Source organism: Ceratotherium simum, chromosome 17, assembly GCF_057802395.1.
Source record: "Ceratotherium simum simum isolate JZ-2026a chromosome 17, ASM5780239v1, whole genome shotgun sequence".
NCBI classification, from domain to species: Eukaryota; Metazoa; Chordata; class Mammalia; order Perissodactyla; family Rhinocerotidae; genus Ceratotherium; species Ceratotherium simum.
In genome coordinates this window covers 48,406,189-48,428,077 of record NC_141916.1, presented here as the reverse complement: position 1 = coordinate 48,428,077, position 21,889 = coordinate 48,406,189, and the positions used below count along the sequence as shown (strand labels likewise).

Below are 21,889 nucleotides of genomic sequence, written 5' to 3'. Positions count from 1 at the left end.
AAAAGAGGAGGATTAGCATGGATGTTAGCTCAGGGCTGATCTTCCTCACACACACACACACAAAAAGTGGGGAATGAACCTGATTTACATCGTTATAAAAAGTGAAGAAAGCATCCACGGAAGCTGACCCTGGCGGGAGAAGGTGGCTTTGTTTGCAGTGATAAGACTTGGTGATCTGTACTTGAGTAAATGGGGCTTATGTAAAGGCTCCTGTTCCCTGTCCATTCCTCTTTTAAGCTGGATATTCATTCAGGACAGAGGAGTAAATTAGGGGTAGGTTTTACACTAGTAAGCACTAGTATGCCTCACAAGAGAATAGTCTACACTTTAAAAATTAGTTTATGTTTACAGTGATAGAGAAGATGGGCCTGGCCTTGAGGCTGCTTGGAGTTCCCCTTCAAAGTTAAGATTTATGACACTAGTTTTACTGTCAAATTCGATCATAGACATTTATAATTAAAGAAAACCATTTAAACTTTATTGTTTATTAAACATTTAAACCACTTTAAAAGACTTTTTTAAATTGAGCCTTTTTACATAGTAACCAACTACCTGTGCCTGACTTCTTCGTCTTTAACTGTATGCTCACATCGTTGTTCCATAGTTGTTATCAATAGTATATCTACAATTAGCATTATTTAATATCGAAATAATAGTACATAATATTGTATGTAGGGCTTTATAGTTTACAAAACACTTTGACACGCATTATCGCTGTTATTTTTGATGGCTCTATGACATCCCACTGAACTGATCTGCATCAGTTGAAGGTTCTGTTTCTAAACTGAGTTCTGCTCAAGTGTGAGAAACCATAGCAGTGAACATAAACTAGCTTTAGCCTTATCACTATTTCCTGCTCAGGCAGGTAAGATCTGCTCAAGGAAGGAGCAGTTGCCAAATGGCCAGGTGTGCCAGTTCACCGGCTAGAAGGGGCAGCTGTCAGTTGAACTTTGCCCATGTTTTCAGGATTTTATCTGATCTTCTGGGTGTACTGGTGAGTATACTCCTGTGGGTGGGAACATTTGGATTGGAGACCTGTTCAAAGGCTTTGTGCCTTTAGCTGACCAATCTTTCTGAAGGTCCTTTCAGCTGTTAGGCAGCCATCTTGGAACAGGTGGGGGTTGGGTTGCCATTCCTAACAAATGGATTCTCCCACGATCTGAGAGGGTTGCTCCCTGGGTCACCTGCTGTACTAGGAATGGAAAAGGAGATGTGACAGGAGTAGCCAGTTTCCCAGTCCTATTTGGTGTGACTGCTGGCAGTTTGAGGATTCCCTCCTTAACCTTGAGGCAATCTCAACATGACTGACTCATGCCATATAGTGGCCTTTGAACTCTTGATTCTATACAGTCTTGACTTTGGTTAGATACCATCTTGATCTCTGGAAAGAACTGTGCCCTGGGCTACTGTTTTATTGATTCTTCTCTCCACAAAATAACTAGTGTCTTTTAAGATTTTTTTTTTTTTTTTTTACCTTACATGCCTGAAGTTGGAGTTCATCTTTTGTAGTGAAAAAATAACCATTTTCCCTATGGTGTGACAGATGTGTGGCTTACAGCAGGAAGACTAGCTGTCCTGGGTTCTATGCTTAGGTTTTTTGCTGATTCACAAAGGCATTTAATTTCCCTCTACCACTTTTTCTAGATCTGCAAAATAGAAAAGGGAGTTCATGAACATGTATGTGCTTCTGGGGGATTTTTCTGTGCAAGTGAAAATTATTATTGATGCAACCACAGGACTTGCTGCCAGCTTCAAGGGGTGCATTTTACTCTCTCTGGAAAGAGGCCAGCAGTAATGATAGAAACACAGTGCATTGACTTGGACCTTACTTTTGACAACTCTTCCCTTCCAGTCCTTAAAAACACCCTCCACCGTTGAAGAGAACAGCAACAGGCCTTCAGCGAAACCTATGGCCTACGCATGCCTTTGTAGGTCTCTGGGATTGTGGTGAGAAAATCCTACCTTTCACTTGCTTCCTGATATCTTGGCATTTTAGAGGTGTCTGGAAAGAAAAGTAGCAGAAAAGCAGCATAACCTGCTTGACAAGTCTTATATAAACGGAAGAAGTCCAATAAGGCTCCTGGTCTGGGATTGCCAAGCTCAAAGAAGCCACTTGTAGTGTGCACAGAGGTGCAAGGCACTGAGGCCCAGAGAGCTCCTAGGAGGCCTGCACGCAGGCAGGACCCAAAGTTCTAAGGACTGAAGGTCCATCACAGCTCCGGAAACCAGCTGAGTCCAATGACGGGACTCCTTGGTGAGCTGGTGTTGTTATCTGAACTGGCCGTGTTGCTGGGTGGACACCTGACAACTTGTTCCTGCTCTGCTCTCCCGTGACCCTGTCATCTCAGTCCTCTAGACTTCATCCCACAGGGGCAGATAATGGTGTCGGTAGCTCTCTCCACTGTAGAACATGCCCCGGGGATTTGTGAGCTTGGTTTTGATTTTCTTCTTTTGCTTTGGAGGACCCAACAATCAACCCATTTGAGTGGAGGTAGAAGGAGAGAAAGCCTTTCCCATGGCACCTGTCCCCTCAGTGGGCTGCCATTTGCCCTTCTCTAGAAAATCATATTGTTCAAATCATGCTTCCAGGAGATCAGAGAAGATGGGAAAATGCCTTTCCCAAATATGTGTACAGGGCAGCTTTAAGCTTTTCTTGTGAGTAGGGGAACCTATTGACATGCTCCCAAGTGTAACCCGCTCCTTGGTTCTCATCCTTTCTACCCCGTTCTAGGCCAAGTGCCTCCAGTGTATTTGGTGACCCAGAAAAGGCGAAGGTGAAACCACTTTTTGTGGCACTGCTCTTTGTGAATAGAAAATGCTGCCTGGGAGAAATTACTTAAGTGTGAAGGTTTATGTTAGGGGTGGTTTGCTCCACTGCAATAAGAAGAGTCAGGAATAAATCTAAAAAGGCAGTTTTTGATAGGATGCTGTTTTGTTTAAATAAAAGCAGATTCTCCTTATTCAGTGTTGTTTCTCAGCACCTAGCACTGTGTTTAACAACAACAAAAATTTTGATTGAAAATGTAACTGGATGGGTGAATGAATGGGTGCTACCTAAGTATTTCTCTTTTCTAATCAGATGATTTTCTACTTATCCAAAATTACATGTGGCAAGAATTTAGGATGCTTATGGAGAAAAATGAGTGCTGTTTGTTTCTCCATAATATTTCTCTATGAAAGCAAGAACTTGCTAAACTTTAGAAATCTTTGGAGGTTTTGAAATTACCCACTGTTATTCTTTGGAAGAGAAGAGAGAACAATTTTTTTTTTCTACCTTCTCGGCCGATAAGGAAAAGCGAATTTCAGAAAAACATGGGACGGAACAGGAAGTGTTTAGAGGTTTAGTCATACTTGTTAGGTATGAAAGAGACCCACTGCATTCTCATATTGTTTCTTTTATGGACTTAACACTTCCTACTTTGAGAATACCTTCCTCCCCAAGGGCTCAAAGCTCTTTACAGTCATTAATCTTCATCCTGCTCCTTTTCTTAAAAACTTGAGATGTTAACTACCATTTAGCTGGTGTCATACCAGCTAAAACTTCCAGCTAAATGCATTTTATCCGTCTGGGTCCATTAGCTCACTTGAGAATGTGGCCCTACTGAAGGCAATAGGGGGACCAAATTGTCCCGGTTTCCCTGGGACTTTCCTGGTTTAGCACCAAAATCCCACATCCCAGGAATCCCCTCAGTCCCAGGTAAATGAGGACAGTTGGCCATCCAAGAAGGTGACCAGTGCAGATAGCCCTGCATAGAGAGAAATCCTTCCACCCCACAGTCCTCACCTTCAACCTCGCCAGCTGCCTTAAAAATGCCCTAGACAATAGTGTGTGAATGGTGCAGTGCAAATCTTTAATGCCACTTGGCAGAAGAAGATTCAAAGCACACAGTCATGGGATTAGGGAGATTTGAGATAAGTAGGGAGATCTTTGTATCTACAAAGTAAAATTTCTGATTTCTTGTGTTTTTGTCTACCCTTTGTCTCTTTACTGCAGTATATGGTGAGAGACGAAAACAAGAACTGATAACTACCTGATTTCTGAAACAAGAAGTGTGATTTTAGATACTTCTGTTGGTCTCAGATTTTTCATCTGAGAAATGAGGATGCTAGTCTTGATTTCTAGGGCCCCCTTCTGCTCAAATGTACTAGGAAAGAAACAGGAAGTAGGAAGCAGGAGAGGTCAAAAAGAAAATGGACTCCATCTCCTTTAATATGCTCTACTCACAAGGAGGACATTTTCCTTTTAAGTATAAATCTTTCCAACATACTCAGGGCATTTCCACCCATCGTGTCCCACCCCATCTCTTTCTACCATCTTACGCCGTGTTGTTTGAACGTGCTGCTTGTCAGTGCCAGGGAGGGAGTGGGCGGCTGCCATGGTTCTCCAGGTGCACCTTGCTCTTAGGACACCCTGACACCGGGCCTGAATATGTTACCCTGATTCAGAATATGCTCTCTTCTGTTCAAATTGCCCAATTCCAGGTTTGCAATCATCTTGTGAAACACTAGAACTTTCAAAAACTTTCTAGTATATTTTCTACTATCTTCCATGAGTCCATGGTACCACTTTCATTTTGCCAAAGATCCTTACTCCTCATTTGGGGGAGAAAACGTAGAAAGATCATGGCTTTGGAATCTGACATGCCTTGATTCAAATTCTAGCACCACTTGTGTAACACTGGAAAACAAGTTCTTTAAGCTTGCTGAGATGTGGTTTCATCCTTTATAAAACAGAAAGATAGCATATCTTAAGTGTCTGCCACATAGAAGATGCTGAATATATGTTATTTACCTCTTTATTTTCCCTTAGCCCTTCCCCCTGCACCATGCTCCCTGACGTATCACCTTGTTTTCATTCTTTGCCTTCTGTTTAATTTCAGAGGTTACAGAAGAGGTGTATGTTACAGGTAAAGGAGAGTGAGTGCCCAGTGAGTGGGTGCTGATCAAATCATTACACCAGGCTCTCCTCCTGACAGCTCATACTAGGCCATACTTCCCCTGAATGTTCTGGAACCAACTGGAAAAGAGGTGTCATTAGCAAAGAACCAGTTACCTCACTGCAGGAGAGCAAATGTGTTCATGATTAGAGCAAGGTAGGCACCTTCCACACACCCCGCACCCCCCACTTGGCCTTATTGAAGAGTTGACCTGTAAATCCAGGTGAAGTTGACACTGACAGATGGCCCGCTGTACTGACTGTTGTTGCAGACAGCGGGAAAACCTCTGCTCAGCAGACCACTTGGTGTTTCAGCTGTAGTCACTAACATGTTAATCAAAAGAGGCAAATGCACATTTTCCCTTTGGGCAGAGCGTGTGTAATAGTGTTACAGAAACAACCTTGAAATATCTCTCCTCGAGTATCTACCCAATCCAGATAGATGGATTATCTGATCATACCAAGACATGCAGACCTGGCAGTGGCTACTTCTCCTAGTGCAGCATTTTTATAGGAATCGTTCTTTTGATTTCCATTTTCCCATTTTCTTTCCCCTGCTTAAAAACAGATGATTTGCTGGGCCGGCCCTGTGGTGTAGTGGTTAAGTTTGGCGCGCTCTGCTTCAGTGGCCCAGGTTCACGGGTTCAGATCCCGGGAGTGGACCTACACCACTCATCAGCCATCCTGTGGTGGCGACCCACATACAAAATAGAGGAAGACTGGCACAGATGTTAGCTCAGGGCCACTGTTCCTCAACAGCAACAATCACAACAACAACAAAAACCAGATGATTTGCAAAGGCACTTGAAAGTGATTTGTACTCTACAATAGATAGTAGTTTTGCATGAGCATTGTGTCTTTTATCTTACAGTCCTCTATGTAATTTTGTGATATCTTGAGCCTACCCCAGATAGGGCCACCAAGCCATCTCAGAAATGACCATATCTATATGTGTATATATCTGTATGTCCTTAAGATTTTTTTTTGTATGTTCTTAAGATTTACCACAATGCTGGCACGTGTACTTATCATTGATAGTTATTAAGCTTTTTATGCATTAAGCCCTATGCTAAGTTCTAGCATATCATCTCCTTCAATCTTTACCACCTTTTGAGGTAGAGCCAGTGTTGTTATTACTCCATTTTATAGATGAAGAAACTGAGGCTTGGGGAGTTAAGTAACTTGTACATAGTCATGCAGTAAGTGCCAGAACCAAGATTCAAAACAAGCTTGGGTGCCTCCAAGTCATAGCTCTTAACCTCCACTCTATACTGCTCAAAAATATTTTTAGAACTGAATGAAGAAATCTAAGGAAAACATGGTCCCTAGATTCTAATGTCTTTTGTGATAACAATACGAAACTTTCGTCTTTTTAAAATGTCATTGAAATGAAACTTGAAAGGCTCCATTCTTCATCTTCTAAGAATGGGCAAAATGTCTTGGTAATTTATGGCATGTGTTCCAGTGGTGGCCCCTTTTAGTGACACTAGTTCCTGCTTCGAAGCCTCCTTCTTCCTTCCAATTCCATGTGTACCAGTGTTTATCTGCTGCTTAATCCACCCACCCATCCCTAGGCATTTGTAGGTCCACCAGTGTTCACATGGCAACTCCTACTTAAAGTACCTTCACCCCAACATCGGCACAGAACAGGGGTCAGGGACCTCCGATTGAGTAAGCTTTTGGCTTCTTGATGCCTGTGGGAGGTAGGGCTCGGGCAGCTGGTCTTTGGAGTACTTCTTAGTGATATCAGAGCTGCTGTGTCACCTAACATGATTTCTAGAGTAGAATGGCGTGAGGCTAAAAAAGAGTATGACCAAGCGCTTAACCCCGTAACAGCCCTCAAACATCCATGTAAGTGTCGTCTCCTTCAGAGTTTCAAAAGTAGTCACTTAAAAAGACAAAATTTACTTGCATTGTACACCCCTTGCCTAGTGTCATGCAAGAAAGGACCTACGTTTCTCTGTCCGTAGGCTCTGGGTTCAAAGACTGATTTGTCACTTATTAACGTTATGCCAGTTATGTAACATTGCTGAATCCCGGTATTTTAGTCTGTAAAATGAGGATTAAAATTTCATGCTTATTTGATTGCTGGGAAATTTAAATGAAATAATATATATGCCTGTTACATAAGAGTTGACAATAAATAATACTTTCTTTTTCTTTCCACTTAAGTGTTTTTTCCCCTCTAGACTTTAAACTCCTTAAAGAAGATAGAGATTTTTTTTTGTTTTCTTACTCATCTCCATCTTCTCAGAACCTAGCAGTGCCAGGCAGGTATTTGTTGAATCAAAGAAAAATCTAGAAAGGTCTTCAGATCATTCATTCATTCAGTCACCAATTACTAGTTGCATATCTCCAGTGTATCAGGCTTGGTGTAGTGCAGTCAACAACACAAACATAGTCTATGTCATCACTTTTTAAAGTCTAGCTGGCAGAGAAACAGTACATAGATAATTAGAGTAACATAGATAATTGTACATCGTACATAGATAATTAGAACAACTTTGGTCCTTGAGGTGGGATTTGAATTTTGGAAATACTCAAAATCATTTGGCGTCAAGTCCGATGAGTAAGGTTTTCAAGCTATACTTGAAACTGTTTTTGGTCAGATACAAGAAATAGCAATAAACTGTTATCTATAACTGATTCTGAAAGTCCTAAAAGAAATGTTTCTAAAGTATTTTTGAGGAATGGTGGCATCATTGGAGTAAGTATAAGCACCTTATAGAATATCTATCTCAATAGGCAGCAAAGTTGTTGGGTTGGGATCACGGTAGGTAAGGTGTTCCAGGAACTTAGAATGACCTGGAATAAGGCGAAAAAACAAATCAAGTAACTGGACAATAGGGCAGTGAACATGTCTCCTGGAGAGGAAAAGTAAGAGGAGATGGGCAGTGCTGGCAGCTTGTAGCAAGATTTTTATGTAGATACTTGGACTTAAAACTTTGTCAATAAGTCACTAGATGGCCCTAGGGGAAAACACAGGACAAAAGATGAGTTTGTGTTGGCATTAAGAAATGCTCAGAGTGAGATTGTCTAACGAGGCTCATTCATTCATTCAGTAAATACTTAACGAGTGCCTACTGTGAGCCAACAGGCATTGCTCTAGGTGCAAGGAGTGTGGTGGTGAACAAGACAGGCAAGGTCCCTGCTCAGGCGAGTTTTCTGCTAATGGCAACCTTCCCTCCTGGGTGAGTGGGAGTGCCTGGGGCTCCAGTGTGGTTTTGGGAGTCTTGAGAGGCAGGTGAGGTAGGCCCCCAACTGGGGATGTGGACCCAGGAAAATCAAAGTCCAAGCTCCAGCAAACTGTTGACCCGGAAACGAGGAACTGTGAAGAAGGAGACCTGGATCCAAACTCAAGGGCAGGGTCGGCTGAGGAGGTCAGGCGAATCCAGGCTGGGGAGACCTGGCCTGGAACACTGTGAGAGATAGGATGGCAGCCCTGAATGGGTCACTTGCAGCTGAGTCCGTGGATGGGGAGGGAACTGCTTAAAGCCCTGAGTGCGGGTGATGGAGTGAAAAGCCTATAATCAACTGTAAGAAACCTTCTAAACACCTTTATTGAACTAGAAAGTGTCTACTGACAATTGTGTGAAGTGAGTGGGACTTTTATTTAGGTCTCAGGTTACTCAGGGTCATGTGGAGATTTTCATCTTACCCGTATTTGTCCTGTAATCTAAATGTAACATGCTCAAGGCTACCTTCTGAAAATTAGATTGATTTATTTTTCTAATCTGAACTGAGGAAAATACTACCTATTCTTCTGTCTCCCAGTAATCTAATGTACGTGCATAAAATGTTGTAATGCATGAGACAATGCATATTATTATTATTTTTTTTAAGCTCTTGATAAAAGGAGTGGACAGGGGAAGCAGTGTTAGTTTTTGAACCTAGGTCTGAAAGAAATGGAAATCATTGCATAAGACGAATACGTCATGGTTTGCATGGCCTTTTTCACGTATTTTAACGCTTTTGATTTACTCAAAATCTTATCAATCAGTCAGCACAATTGTCTCCATTTTATAGCTTAGGAAACTAAGACTCAGATCTACCCCTCCCATCTTTTTGTAGTTTTTGTAGTTTTAGTGGGAAGAATCAATGTGGAGGAAATATTGAGTGTTTGTTCAGGCTGATACTTGTGTTTTTCAGTCTTGAGAATAGGGGAAAGCAGATAAGGATGGCTAGATTGGTAACAGAATAAATGCAACTTGCATTAAAACTATAAAGTTAGTCTTAGTAAGAGATTGAGTATATGGGGGAGGGGATGTGTCTTCTCAAGGGTCCTTATGGAGCATTCTTCCTTTTTTTAAAAAATTATTTTATTGAGGTCACATTGGTTTATAACATTGTGTAAATTTCAGGTGTACATTATTATATTTCAGCTTCTGTATAGACTGCATCATGTTCACCACCAAAAGTCTAGTTTCCTTCCGTCACCATGCATATGTGCCCTTTTACCTCTTTTGCCTCTCCCTCACCCCCTTCCCTTTGGTAACCACCAATCTGTTCTTGTCTATGTGTTTGTTTATCTTCCACATTTGAGTGAAATCGTACAGTATTTGTCTTTCTCTGTCTGACTTATTTCACTTAGCATAATACTCTCAAGGTCCATCCATGTTGTTGCAAATGGCACGATTTTGTCTTTTTTTTATGGCTGAGTAGTATTCCATTGTAGATGTATACCACATCTTCTTTATCCATTCATCTGTTGATGGGCACTTGGGTTGCTTCCATGTCTTGGCTATTGTGAATAAGAGCATTCTTCCTTTTAAGAACATCCTCAGGGGGAACATCAGTCACAGCCTAAGGAGCCTGTGTTCCTTTTTCAACAACTGCTTTACCTGCTGCATGGAGTCAGGCCAGGCAGGTAGGGCAGGTTGGATGCAGACTTACTCTCAAGGGACTTAGAATCACGTCTTTTACTGTGTGTAGAGCTTTCTTTCTGCTTTAAATCTATTTTCTCCTAATTAGATACGTCTTTCCTCTGATAAGTGCTAAGTATCTTTTGAGAAGTTTAAACCTCTATTTTATGGTTCAAAATTCTAAACAGTAGAAATAATTAGTATTAAACAGAGTGCCCAGAGCTTTAGAAGTTGCAGCTGGGTTGTATTTCTAGGGCTCTCCTAAGAAGGATTGTGGCCAAGTTCAAGAATGATCCAAATGAGGAAAGGTTGCAATGCACATGATAATTTGTGTTGGGGAGGAGAGCTGAAACTCTGCAAAGTGGCATCCTGAACAAACTTGTTTTTCAGCTCCCAGGGAAATTTGTTAGGTAGTGAGAGAGAGAGAGAGAGAGAGAGAGACATTGATTGAGAAGAAGACTGTAAAAGACTTTACTTGATGGAGCCTAAACTCCTCTGTATTCTTTCTGCTGAGAGCTGAGAGGCTCATCGTCTCTGAGTACAGGAGCAGGAGGTACCTCTATCCCCTTTGTCCTTCTTTGTAAATGGCTTCCAGTTTGGAGGACTCTAATGACTGACTATTGCGATTGGAGAAATGAAGGAAGAGGAGCATGAGGTATCTGCAGTCGTTGTCTATCCAGAGTTTATGATGTTTCTGAAAGATGTGGGATAGCATCACGAACCTCATGGCCTCCACTCATCCCTGTAGGGTGTTCACTGCCCCAGTATCTAACCTATAATTTGCAATGTGGTCACCAGTTGCTATATGCAGCTAATGAGCACTGGAAATGGCTAGTGCAACAGAGAAACTGAATTCTTAATTTATTTAATTTTAACCAATTTAAATTTTAATTTAAAAATGTACTTGATTCAGTTATTAAGAATCTTTTTTTTTTTGTAAGGAAGACTGGCCCTGAGCTAACATTTGTTGCCAATCTTCCTCTTTTTGCTGAAGAAGATAAACCCTGAGCTAACATCTGTGCCCATCTTCCCCTATTTTTGTATGTGGGATGCCGCCACACATGGCTTGACGAGCAGAGCGTAGGTCCATGCCCGGGATTCAAACCCGCGAACCCCGGGCTGCTGAAGCAGAGCATGTGAACTTAATCACTGCACCACCTGGCCGGCACTAAAAATCTTTTAAAGTATGTTTGCAACAGCTTGGATGTGTGAACTTACCTGTTCAAATGTAAATGTTATGAAATCTAAATACAGATCAAGTATTTCCAGTGAAGATTTAGCATCTGATTTGAAATGTGCTGTAATGTAAACTAGACACTAGATTTCAAAGACAGTATTAAAAAAACAAAATATCTCAAAGATTTTATGTGTTGAAAGAGTATGTGTTGGAAGAATATTTTAGATATATTAGGTTAAATGTAATATATTATTTAAATTAATTTTACCTGTCTCTCTTTTTTTACTGTGGCTACTAGAAAATGTTAAATTACACACGTGGCTCACATTATATTTCTGTTGGACAGGGTTAGTCTAGATAATGCCTTATGGGATTCATTGGAAGTGTTATTAGAACTTTCTAGGGAATGTTGCTAGACTTCAAAAGTTAGAGACACATTTTTCCCATTGTGTTACTAGGCTTTTTTATATGGATGGGTTTTATGACGCTTGAGGGTTGAAAAATAGGTTATAAGAGTAAGTTAATTGAGAAGATAGCTTTGCTTGTATTAATCAGAATGATTTTCAAATGCATTTTCACCCACTCAGAAACCATTGATTCTCAGGAGAACAAAGAACTACATTAGTGCTTTGTCATGTGTGTCTGTTCAGTCCATTCACCTCTTCTTCAGGCAGAAATTTTGGTGATTGTCAGCATACATTTGATTTGCTCGTGGCAAGGAATATAAAGTCATACAACCAAAGGGGAATATTAGCCCTTTTCTAGCTCCTGTTTCAGCTCTACAAGCTCCAAGTGATTTTCAGAGTCCCTATTTCACCTTTTTGGTTAAACTTTCCAGATCTTCCTATTTATAGATTTCAGTTGTTGGCGGCTCCATGCTAGAACTGATGTTGACACCTCTGGTGAGGCTTGACTGGTGAGGCTGTAGCATGCTTTCACAGCTTGGTTTGCAAGTTGCTTTCTAAAGATGCAAAGAGAATTACTACCCATTCTGGTAGTTTTAACACCTGAGTGAATTTCAGGTGCTAAAGCCATATTCACGCCACAATCCTATCACTGTTTTAGAATTGTATTTTGCTTAAAGGAAGAAGAGGTAAAACACAAATAACATCAAGATGCTTAGAAACTGTTGAAAATTTTGTTTTATAGGAACAATTTAAGTTTCCACTGGCTTTTCTTGAGAATGTTTTTATCAAGGAGTGAATAAATAAATCAGCTTAAGTTAAGGTTCTTAAGTAAGCTACCCTTCCCTTTCAGGGCCACTTTATACACAGGCTTTATCATGGTTACCGAGAGTTTAAAAAATATTATAGGCAGAAGCTAACTCTGGAGAAAGATGACATCTTTGGGTTTAGGACTGCTAGCTCGATGCAGAGCAGTTATGTGATTCATTCCAGAATCTTGTTAACCCTTCAACCTCAGTTCCTACATCAATCAAGTAGGTTTTGTGCTAGTTCTGATGACATGACTCCTAGGGGTGTTAGGAAGATACAGCAGCATGTAATTGAAGGGCTTTAAGCTATCTTCGTAAAGAGCCTTAGCAGGCTCAAGATTTCTACTAGTTTACGAGTCTAAGATTTTATTAAGAACTCAGCTGCTTGGAGTTCAAGGCATTTCCCCAGATTATAGTCAGTTGATAGTTTGGTATGCAAAAATAAAGAACTAACCACTACTGACAGGGTTACTTTGGGGAAAAAATGTGTCCCACTTGCCACTGTAGAGTGGCACAAAGGCAGCTCTGACAGCCATCATGGGGTTATGCGCCTCACCTCAGGAAAAGAGGCTCCCCTGTCTCCAGTCTACTTGATGTGGATTCATTCTTGAGCAGGAGAAGGGGCTCTGGGGCCTGAGCACATGAGGACAGACAGACCCTTCTGGGTGGGAGAGGAGGTAGGGAGGGCAGGCCAGAAGTGGAGTGGGTTTTCATTCCCTCTTGCTTGTCCTTCAGTAACCTTGTCTTGCTCCTGCGACACAGTTCAAGCGCAGCTAGTGCAGAGAACACAGGCTCCATGTGGAAAGCTCCAGAAAGTGAAGCTGAGCAGCCTTCCTGGGGTGTGGATGGGGGGACCTCCAGAGGCAGTTGGGAGAGAAGAGGAACCACCGCAGACACACCTGTGTGGGGCAGTTGTTCATATGTAGGTCAGCTAGTCATCACTCAGGAACTTCCTGTGTTACACTGATAATCTCTCTTTTATGGTTAAAGGCAGAACAATAGCAATTTACTCAGGAGGGAAGGACGATTAGTAAATTGGTTAATAAGGTTTCTAAAAACCTATTGTGAAAGGTAATCATTTAATGTGCGTCTTGATTTACTCATTTATATCTTGATTTAAGAGTGATTCTCAGCCTTACCCTTCTGCATATTGGAATCACATGGGGAGCTTTAAAAATATTGATGCCTGCCAGATTTACTGGGAGACTGGAATTTTTTTTTTCTTAAAGCTTCTCCAGATGATTCTGATGTGCAGCCAAGATTCAGAATACCTGATTTAAAACGTGTTTCCTGAATTGTTAGCTGATCCTGAGTCCCTGAGATATGTGGAAATTCAATCACATTTTTCATGTACTATTGAGCACTAATAGTTTCAATGAAGGCACGGGATCTTATGTAAAATAAACTATCAATGAGTCTCAACAACAGGGCTGCAAGAGTGCAGCAATGAGTTTCCTTATTATTTCAAGCTGCTTAATGTTCTGTTCATCACTGTTGTCATCATGCGCGCGCGCGCGTGCGCACACACGTCTATACTTCATTCTCATTCCTGTCATTAAGGTTTTAGAAAGGTACTAAGGCCAATGGCATTTTTCATAGTAATAGTCACCTTGTCAGCAGAACTTGTTTTCAGTAATCCGTTGTCAAAAACAAAACTCCCAGGTCTTTCTAACCGTGACCACAGTGAAGGGGAAGATGCCTCTTCTGAGTTCCTATAAGGAGTCTTGAGTCTATGAATCAGGAAATTTCTGTGATTTTTGACAAGGATAGGTAGAAATTACTTGCCAAGATTGTTATTATTTCTGGGAAAGTTTTGCTAAAAGAGGAAATGCAGGTGTGTGACACTCTTCATCAGTGTTCAAGGTTGTTTATATGGTACTCTTTAGAGTTATAGAGGCTGGGGAGAAAAAGATAAATTCTGCCCTAATTTTTCAGTCAGTCCTATAGTGAGATCCTTGTCAATCTTCACTCTTGGTTTCAATTAAGTTAATTTCCCATTTTACAACATAAAGACAGGTTTGATTCTTAAAGCATACATAAAAAGTCGTGCTTTATTTGGGACTTCTCAAATTCCTGATCATAATAGTGCCTTGCATTATAAAGAGCCTTTGTTTTGAGAAACTCATAATATTTCATAAGCTTCATCTCATTTATCTTTAAAATAACATGTGAGAGTAAAGGTTGGGTACTGTCATGCTGGTTACTCATATAGCAACACTGAGGAGATATTGACATTTCTTTTACGTTGCTTTTTAAGTATAGTGTTCTTATACGGTCTTGTTGAAAATTATTTTGGTGGTAAACATTTTCCAGAGATATAAATCTTTTACAGATCTAATTTGCTCTTGTTATACTAGGTAGAATTTACAGGGCTTTTTCTATTTATTTCTCAGCCTGAGGCAACCCAGGAGTTATCTGATATGTAGAGCAAGGGACTTGGTTCGATTTGACTATAGTAGTGGTTGTAACCCCGCCTTCTTCCTTCTCGATTGAGGCATGTGGGGTGGTGCGGTGTCTTCTGATTCATTGGAAATGGGCTGGATCCAGGTGGGACCCGGTGGGACTTCATGCACACAGCTTCATTGGTACTGCCATTTTAGAAACTTTATTCAGCTTTATTCAGCATTTCTATGGATTACCCTCATTTGAATTAGAATGTAAATCTTGCTCTGGTGTCAAGTCTTTGAAACCTAAGGTTTCTTGTTAGGCATGTGGTCCATTTAAGCCATAGATATTTTGTATAGATTAATCAAAGGGCAAAAACCTTTTTAGTTTTAAAGGAGGTCTGAGTTGCCTGCCCTCCAGCTACCCCCAGCAACCAGCTGGGGTTGTGAATTTGAGCCATAACTTCTCTTCATCTCGCTTCCTTTTATAAGACTTCCAGGATACAGTCTTTCAAGAAAGAAATGAAGATGGGCAAAGCCCAGAGTGATGCTGTGACAGGAAGAAGGGGCTGCTTGGGGAGAGGTGGTGAAGGGTTTATGAGGCATGAGAAGGTGGGTGGGAAGGGAGGGAGGAATTAATGGTTAATGCACAGGTTCCCAAGCAACCCTTTGGGCTGCTTCTTTCTCTTCTGCCTGCGGGCTCTGCAGAGCCTGACCCTCATCCTTTCCTCTGCCCAGGTTTTAAAGTCCCATGAGTCCCCAGGGAGCTCCCACTCCAGGGGCACTGTGAGTGCTATAGGAGAGCAGTCACATGGCAGGTGGAATATGCCTGGAAGGTATCTCTCCTCTGGGGGTAGAAATTGGGAAGCGCTCTCTAATGGTGCCCTTGATACAACTAAATAGCAACTCACTCAGTTCATTATTCGTTAGCCCCAGGCAGAGACACCGCTGATTGGCTAATTGTAATAGCCAAACCATTAAACGGAATAGTATTAATGGAGGAGAAAGCAGCTAATAAAGAGCTGAACTTGGCCACTTTGTTGTGCCCAGGATATAAGGTGTTGTTAATTTAAGTGCCTGTTTCTTCTGCTCTTAGAATTAGTTACGAAGAAAGGACTTAGTGACCCTCTTTCAAATGATTGATCAAAAGTTTAGGGGCATTTCTGGATAAATCCAACAGCAAGACTTTATTTTTCCCAGAGGTACTACATGCTGGTTCTGTATAAATAAATTCACACCCCCTTTCTTATGCTGGAGTGACCCTCCATCAATAGAACATACACTTTCATGGGGTTTCCAGGAGTGGTGATGTGTGTCGCTGAGCTCACCTGATCTCCACTTTGAGCGAACACCGCCATCTACATCATGGCAGGGATTAGGGGCAGAGTCTGGGGCATGGAGTGGCCTTGAACTTTCCCACCCAGGTCTAAGGCCTGTGACCTTGCTTGTATCAGTACTGGGTTCCAGCCAAATGAGCTGAGCATTCTTCAGGCATCGACTTCCCTGGAAACCACAACCTGGCATGAAAAGGAATCATGGCTTGAGATTCTGCTTACTATTCATGTCAGAAATATTTAAGAAAGTCAGAAAAAAAAAAATTCCATAGAATCTCAGGGTTGGGAAGGATCTTAATTAAAATGTTTTAAAATTTTAACAATAAAGAAATCTATTTGAGGTTTTTGTTTTGGTGCTTGTCATTAAAAGGGTTACTCCTAGTTCTAGACACTAGTGCTTTTTCTAATTATATTCAGTAGAACCCTAGGGATCTGTGTGGGAACACAGGGGACTAATTGATAGAGAAGGGGATTGTTAGGTTCATGTTTTGTTTGGATCTGTTCTGCCCACACTGTAGTTAATAAGCTTGACTTGCCAGGAGATATAAGGTCACATCGAAGCGGCATCTTGGAGTTATAAGGCACCTTCAAGTTCTGTGTGAGCTCCTTCCCAATGTGGGAAGCCCTTTTAGAGTCATCTTTCAGCCTCAGCTTAAATTGGCTTTAGGGGAACAATAAGCCACACATATATTTCTAGTGCACAGGTATATGTTGCTGGCCCTCCCCTCTGTGGCGGGCCTTAACTCTTCCTTACACTAGTCCTTCCCGTATTTGAAGACATCTACAAGGATCCTTTAAATCTTTTTTCCCCACAGGCCACATATATCCTTAGTGTCTTCATCCATTCCTCATTTGAGAGAATGGGAGTCCGCATCCTCAGACCACTGGAGAAGCCTTGTTGTACTGTGGCCACTGTTGATTTCTGAAGGCAGACTAGCTCCTTCTTATAGGGATCTGCACACTAAAGGCACTGAATAAATGTTGACAGGGGCCCTTCCTCCTCACTGCTCCCATTTGTCTCACCTGTACATTTAGATTTGTTGTTCTTGGATAAACGGAAAGCAATTGAGTAAAGGAAATGTTTTGCTGTTGTGGTTAAAGAAAATGTAAGAGATAAAAGTAACATATTTTTACTCACAAATTCCCTAAGATGAGATTTCTGTACAACGTGAAGTCATCATGTACACAGGCAGTCTGTAAATGCCCTGGTGGCCCTGCTGATTGCATCCCACAGGCAATACATATCCCTGGATGAATTCTGATGGCCACCCCTGCTCAGAGGTCATACCGGGAGAACTTGTCTCGTACATCGTATTTAGTCCCTTCCCTTCAGCTAAATGCATTACTCCCTCCATCTGTGCTCCCAATAGGATAAGCAACAGGTGTAAGAAAGTCAGCTCCCTGGCTTAGGAGGCTCTGTTGAGTGACCCTCGGGAACCCCACTGGAATTCTGTGAGGAGTAGGGGCTCAAAGCAATGAAATATTCCAAAACTGTAACAGTTCTTACAAGCTTGAGCTTAGCTCTCGGGATTCCCCATGAGTTGTGAAGCAATTGTTGGCTGGCTGGCGCTACTGAAATGTAATTCCTTATTTCTCCTCTTTATACCAGCTACACCGTCTCCGGAGCTGGTGACTTAAAGAGATTGCTTAACCCCTGCAATCTTCAGATCGGGTTCCTCATGCGGAATGGAGACAATGATGCCTTCCTTGCACGGTTATTGTGAGTCTGAAATAAAATAAAGGCTCCATGGATAGCACATTCCAAGTGCTCCCTTAATGCTAGCTCCCTTTCCTGATTGTTTCACTGACTGTATTTTCCAACTAAGGTTGGGATATATGTTCTGAGTGGTATAAGTATTTATGTATGAGTACTCATGTATTTATGGGAAAAACGATACAGAACTTTTAATATTGGGCCATCCTGGAAATTCTAGGACTTAAGGTTGCAGAATTCATGGTGCCTGGTACAAGTCTTGACTCCTAGTGGACACTTGATGAATGCTGAAATAGTTCATAACAGGCATAGGGAGAAAAAGTCTTAATGACCTTTACAGGAATGCTTGATTACAGGGCCTGTTGCTAACCCTTCTTTTTATTCACCTCACTGTGCATAGCTAACATAGTTCTGGGTAAAAGGAAGACTTAGGATGCTTTGACTTAATTGTGTCTGTTTGACAGACACAATACACTGTCTTCTGATTTTAAGATGTAATAGGCCAGGAAGGTGGGGAAACGGACTATTTCAGTTCTAAATAGGAATCTGCATATTTCGGGTCCTGAACCCATCTTCTTAAATTTCCAGAGCAAGAGCACGTCTTAGACTGGTGAAGCCAGGCTTGTAGGAAGATCCCGACTTCGGTGGTATGTCTGGCATACCCTCTCCCCCGAGGGCTGAGTGGGCGTCCGGGTAACTGAAGGAGGAAGCTCCAGAGACCAGGAGTGTAGTTTCCACCCATCCTGATTTTCACAGGGTACTTCTCCCCCAACTCCTTTTTTTTCCTGAAATTACTGCAAGCATGTTATAAACCAAAGACCAATTGGATTGTAAAATTCTAATGACTCAGCATCCAGAGGGACATTTCTCTCAGGAGAGGAGCTAGACACTAAGAGGAAAGCCAACCCAGACCGCTGGTTTGCACGTCTTCTGGAACTTCTATGGGATGGAAAATAACATCACAACTTCACTGCTGTGATTTGATGGATCTGGTTTTTCTACTTCAAAATTCATATTTGAATACCTCAGATCCTAAGGTATATCCCAGATCCTAAGGTATACTGTTCTCACTCCAGATCCTAAGGTATACTGTTTCTTTCTGGGGAAATGCCAAAAATGTCATGGTCTGTGGCTGTGTGTACAATGTATATTGAGAAAAGAAGACTGACGTTTGCGTCTTTTCTCAAGTTCTTTAAGTTGATCTTGCTAAATTTTGGGGTGAATAAAATATTCAATGTAGTTTTTCAAGTGAAAGAAATTGACATTCAAGAATGTGTTAGTTTAGGTTCCTGTGTATGTCTATTTGCATCCATGACTCCAAAAATCTAGAAAACTGTACGGCTCAAGTTTCCGTCTTGTTCAGTTTTTTGATGATACATCACTTTCGCTTGTTAATGAAAGCTTATTTAAAGGAAGCCAAAGCCACCACCTTGAAACATTTTGCAGCCGGAAGAGTGTACTTAAATAATTGTGTATTCAGACTTCAGTTTAGTAAATCTCAATAAATAGCTTCCCAGAGGAGAGGTTCTTTCTGTTCAGTCTATAGAAGATGACTGTAGAACAAGCCTCAACTTTCCCAGGCAGCTTTCCCAAAAATCTGCAGGGTGGAAAAAGAGTCCTTCCTTCAAAATCTTGAATATTACAAGCGTGACCAATGTATCTCTGGTGCCTGCTCGTTTCTATCTCGCCAGGGTTGCCAGTTTTCAGTGCAGTAATGGGACACCTAAATGCAGCAGGATGCAAAGGGCACCTGTAGCATTTTTACCATAGTTCCCCAGAAAATGATCATGACCACCACTCTTTCCATGACACTCTTCCTCCTCAGGACTTGACACAGGCTTCAGAAACCATCATTGGGGATAATCCTGGCATTTACAGTGGAGATGAGGACTATTTCTGGAAAAAGTTCCTAAATCAAGGACATTTCAGCTCTGCAGTTGAGGAATCTTTGAAATTACCTGTAAACCATTTTTTGCAAGTACAACCAAACTTTATTTCTGTTTTTCTCAATTCCAGAAATGCTTTATCTTTATTTCCAGAAAGTTAATACTTAATTAGTAATAGGCTCTAAGTTTCTCAACCTCTTAGCCTTTTTGAAGAGTTATAGGTGTAAAAACAAATACATAAATGCACTAGGAGGATCCCCATGATTTATAGAAACTCTATATTGGGTAATTTTGAAAAGGAAAGACTTTTTTGGTAGTAAGATTCTTCATTTTTTGACTCTTCTATAATATGCAGCCATGGTGTGGGGTGGGGGGAGAAGAGAAATGCCATTCTCCTACTGAGCACAAAATGTATATGCTTGTTTTATGCGATCGTCACAGGTTTCTAAGCACTCGGTTTAAAAATGAGCAGAATTAGATGGGTGCCCTTCATTTGCCCTTCACGGTCAGGGGGAGGAAGGAGAGGAGGGCTCATTTTGGTTTGGATAGTTGTGCTTGCTGCAACCCTACTCCGTATTCTATTTAAATCTTAAAAAAAAAAAAAAAGCTTTCTATAATGGTTAGTAAAATTTACATTTCATCCCTTGCCTAAAACTATTTTTAGCCTTATTTTCTCTTTTCAGAGCTTTGTGCTGCTCCCCACCCCTCTTCTGATAGGTGTTACAATTGGCCTTAGAAATGGCAGGGCTTCCCTTTTGTTCAGCTGGCCGGTTTGTTAGGTTGTGTCTGCAACTTGGAGAGCAGTATGTTTTATCTTTTTTAGCATCTAAACAATAATGTAACCACATCACGGCATTTTTCGTCACATCATTGACCTCCACTGGCTGTTTATCCTCTCTACACCACTTGAATGCATTAATATCACTGTCTGTAGCATTTTAATTTAATTAGAGTAGCGGTTATAATCCTCTTGGGAGAATCGTTATTCCCCTCTGTAATGTTAAAATAAAACACCTCTGGTTTTCATTTGACTGACAGTTTGCTTCAGAGGTGAATGAGCACTAAGCGGGTACTCCCCTTCGCTTTCTTGGGGTCAGACCAGAGAAGCAGTTGTGAGGATAAAGAGGTTTCCTTTATTTGGGAAATTGGATGTTAATCTCCTTAAGCTGCTCTTTCTAGATGTTGCCATCTGAGATAGCAGTATTTGTTTCATATTTCTAATTGCTAATGGTCTGTTGATTGTGCCACTGTAGATGTTAAGTGCATGGTTATAATAATAGATTAAAAATGAGGAGCACGTGAGTCATTCTAGAGATTAAGAAAAAGAGAGACAAAAGGAGATAAATCTGTGGTGTGGGATTCCCAGCTGTGTGTTTTGTTCTCCTTGGAAGAATAAAGGAGCCCACGCACTGGGCAACATCCTTTCTGGGGTCCCCCAAGTGCTCTTCTGGCCGCTGAACCCAGGGTCACAGGTAGGTGTGTAATGGCTGCTAGCAAATTACTCGAGGCCCTAGAAGCACATTTTTCTTTTCCCCCTCTTGTTCAAGATACCCTCTCTTCTGTTACTGACAAGTCTTTTTTTTTTTTTTTTTTTTAAAGATTTTATTTATTCATTTTTTCCCCCCAAAGCCCCAGTAGATAGTTGTATGTCATAGGTTCACATCCTTCTAGTTGCTGTACGTGGGACTCGGTCTCGCGTTGGACGGAGAAGTGGTGCCTCGGGGCGCGCCCGGGATCCGAACCCAGGCCGCCAGCATCAGAGCGCGCGCACTTAACCGCTAAGCCACGGAGCCGGCCCCTGACAAGTCTTTTTATTGAACCTTTTAAAAAGAGCTTCCCGTCCCGAGCTTATGGTGTCGCGATATTGTTGAGTGGAAGCCGTCATCAGGAATGAGAGAAGTTCAAGGTCCACAATCAGTCTCTAGCCTTCTTTTTATAGGTTTCCTCATGAAATAGCACAGTTGTCTCCATCTCGAATTATTTGGAGGTGGGGGTGGTCTAAAATCCCAGGGCAAGCACTGAAGTCTGGCATCTCAGTGTAGCAGTAAGAACAGGGAAGCATGCAGAAGTGCAGACACACTGGGGCTGCCTCCGAGGAAGTACAGTGAAATGAAGGGACAATACAATGATAATTTTACAAGTAAGAATATATACATTTTAAAGATGATGCCTAGCTTGACTCTTAACAGTAGGCTGGAGGTAGATTTCCCAGAAAAAAAGTAAAATCCACTTTGATGGCTGGGTTTCTCCCAGCTTGTCGTTGATGGAGTTGGTGAGGGGTGAGGGAGCTGGGATGAGGTGGTGTCTCACTCCTATGGACTAGTTACAGGCTCTTGTGAGTTTCTCCTTGCTTTAAGAGAAAGTCACCATATTATGAAATGCC

At 41.5% G+C, this 21,889-nt stretch overlaps 1 protein-coding gene across 2 annotated transcripts in view; it reads left to right on the top strand.

Moving 5' to 3' along the window:
- ETV6 (ETS variant transcription factor 6) overlaps positions 1-21,889 on the top strand; it is a 219,778-nt gene that overhangs the window by 63,788 nt on the left and 134,101 nt on the right. The window contains exon 1 of one of the 2 annotated variants that reach the window (XM_087442736.1): positions 17,541-17,626. The exons of the other annotated variant lie outside the window; for it this stretch is intronic. The gene's annotated coding sequence lies outside the window, so the exon portion shown is untranslated. Of the gene's footprint in view, positions 1-17,540; positions 17,627-21,889 lie in introns of those variants that run through there. 2 annotated transcript variants of the gene reach the window in all.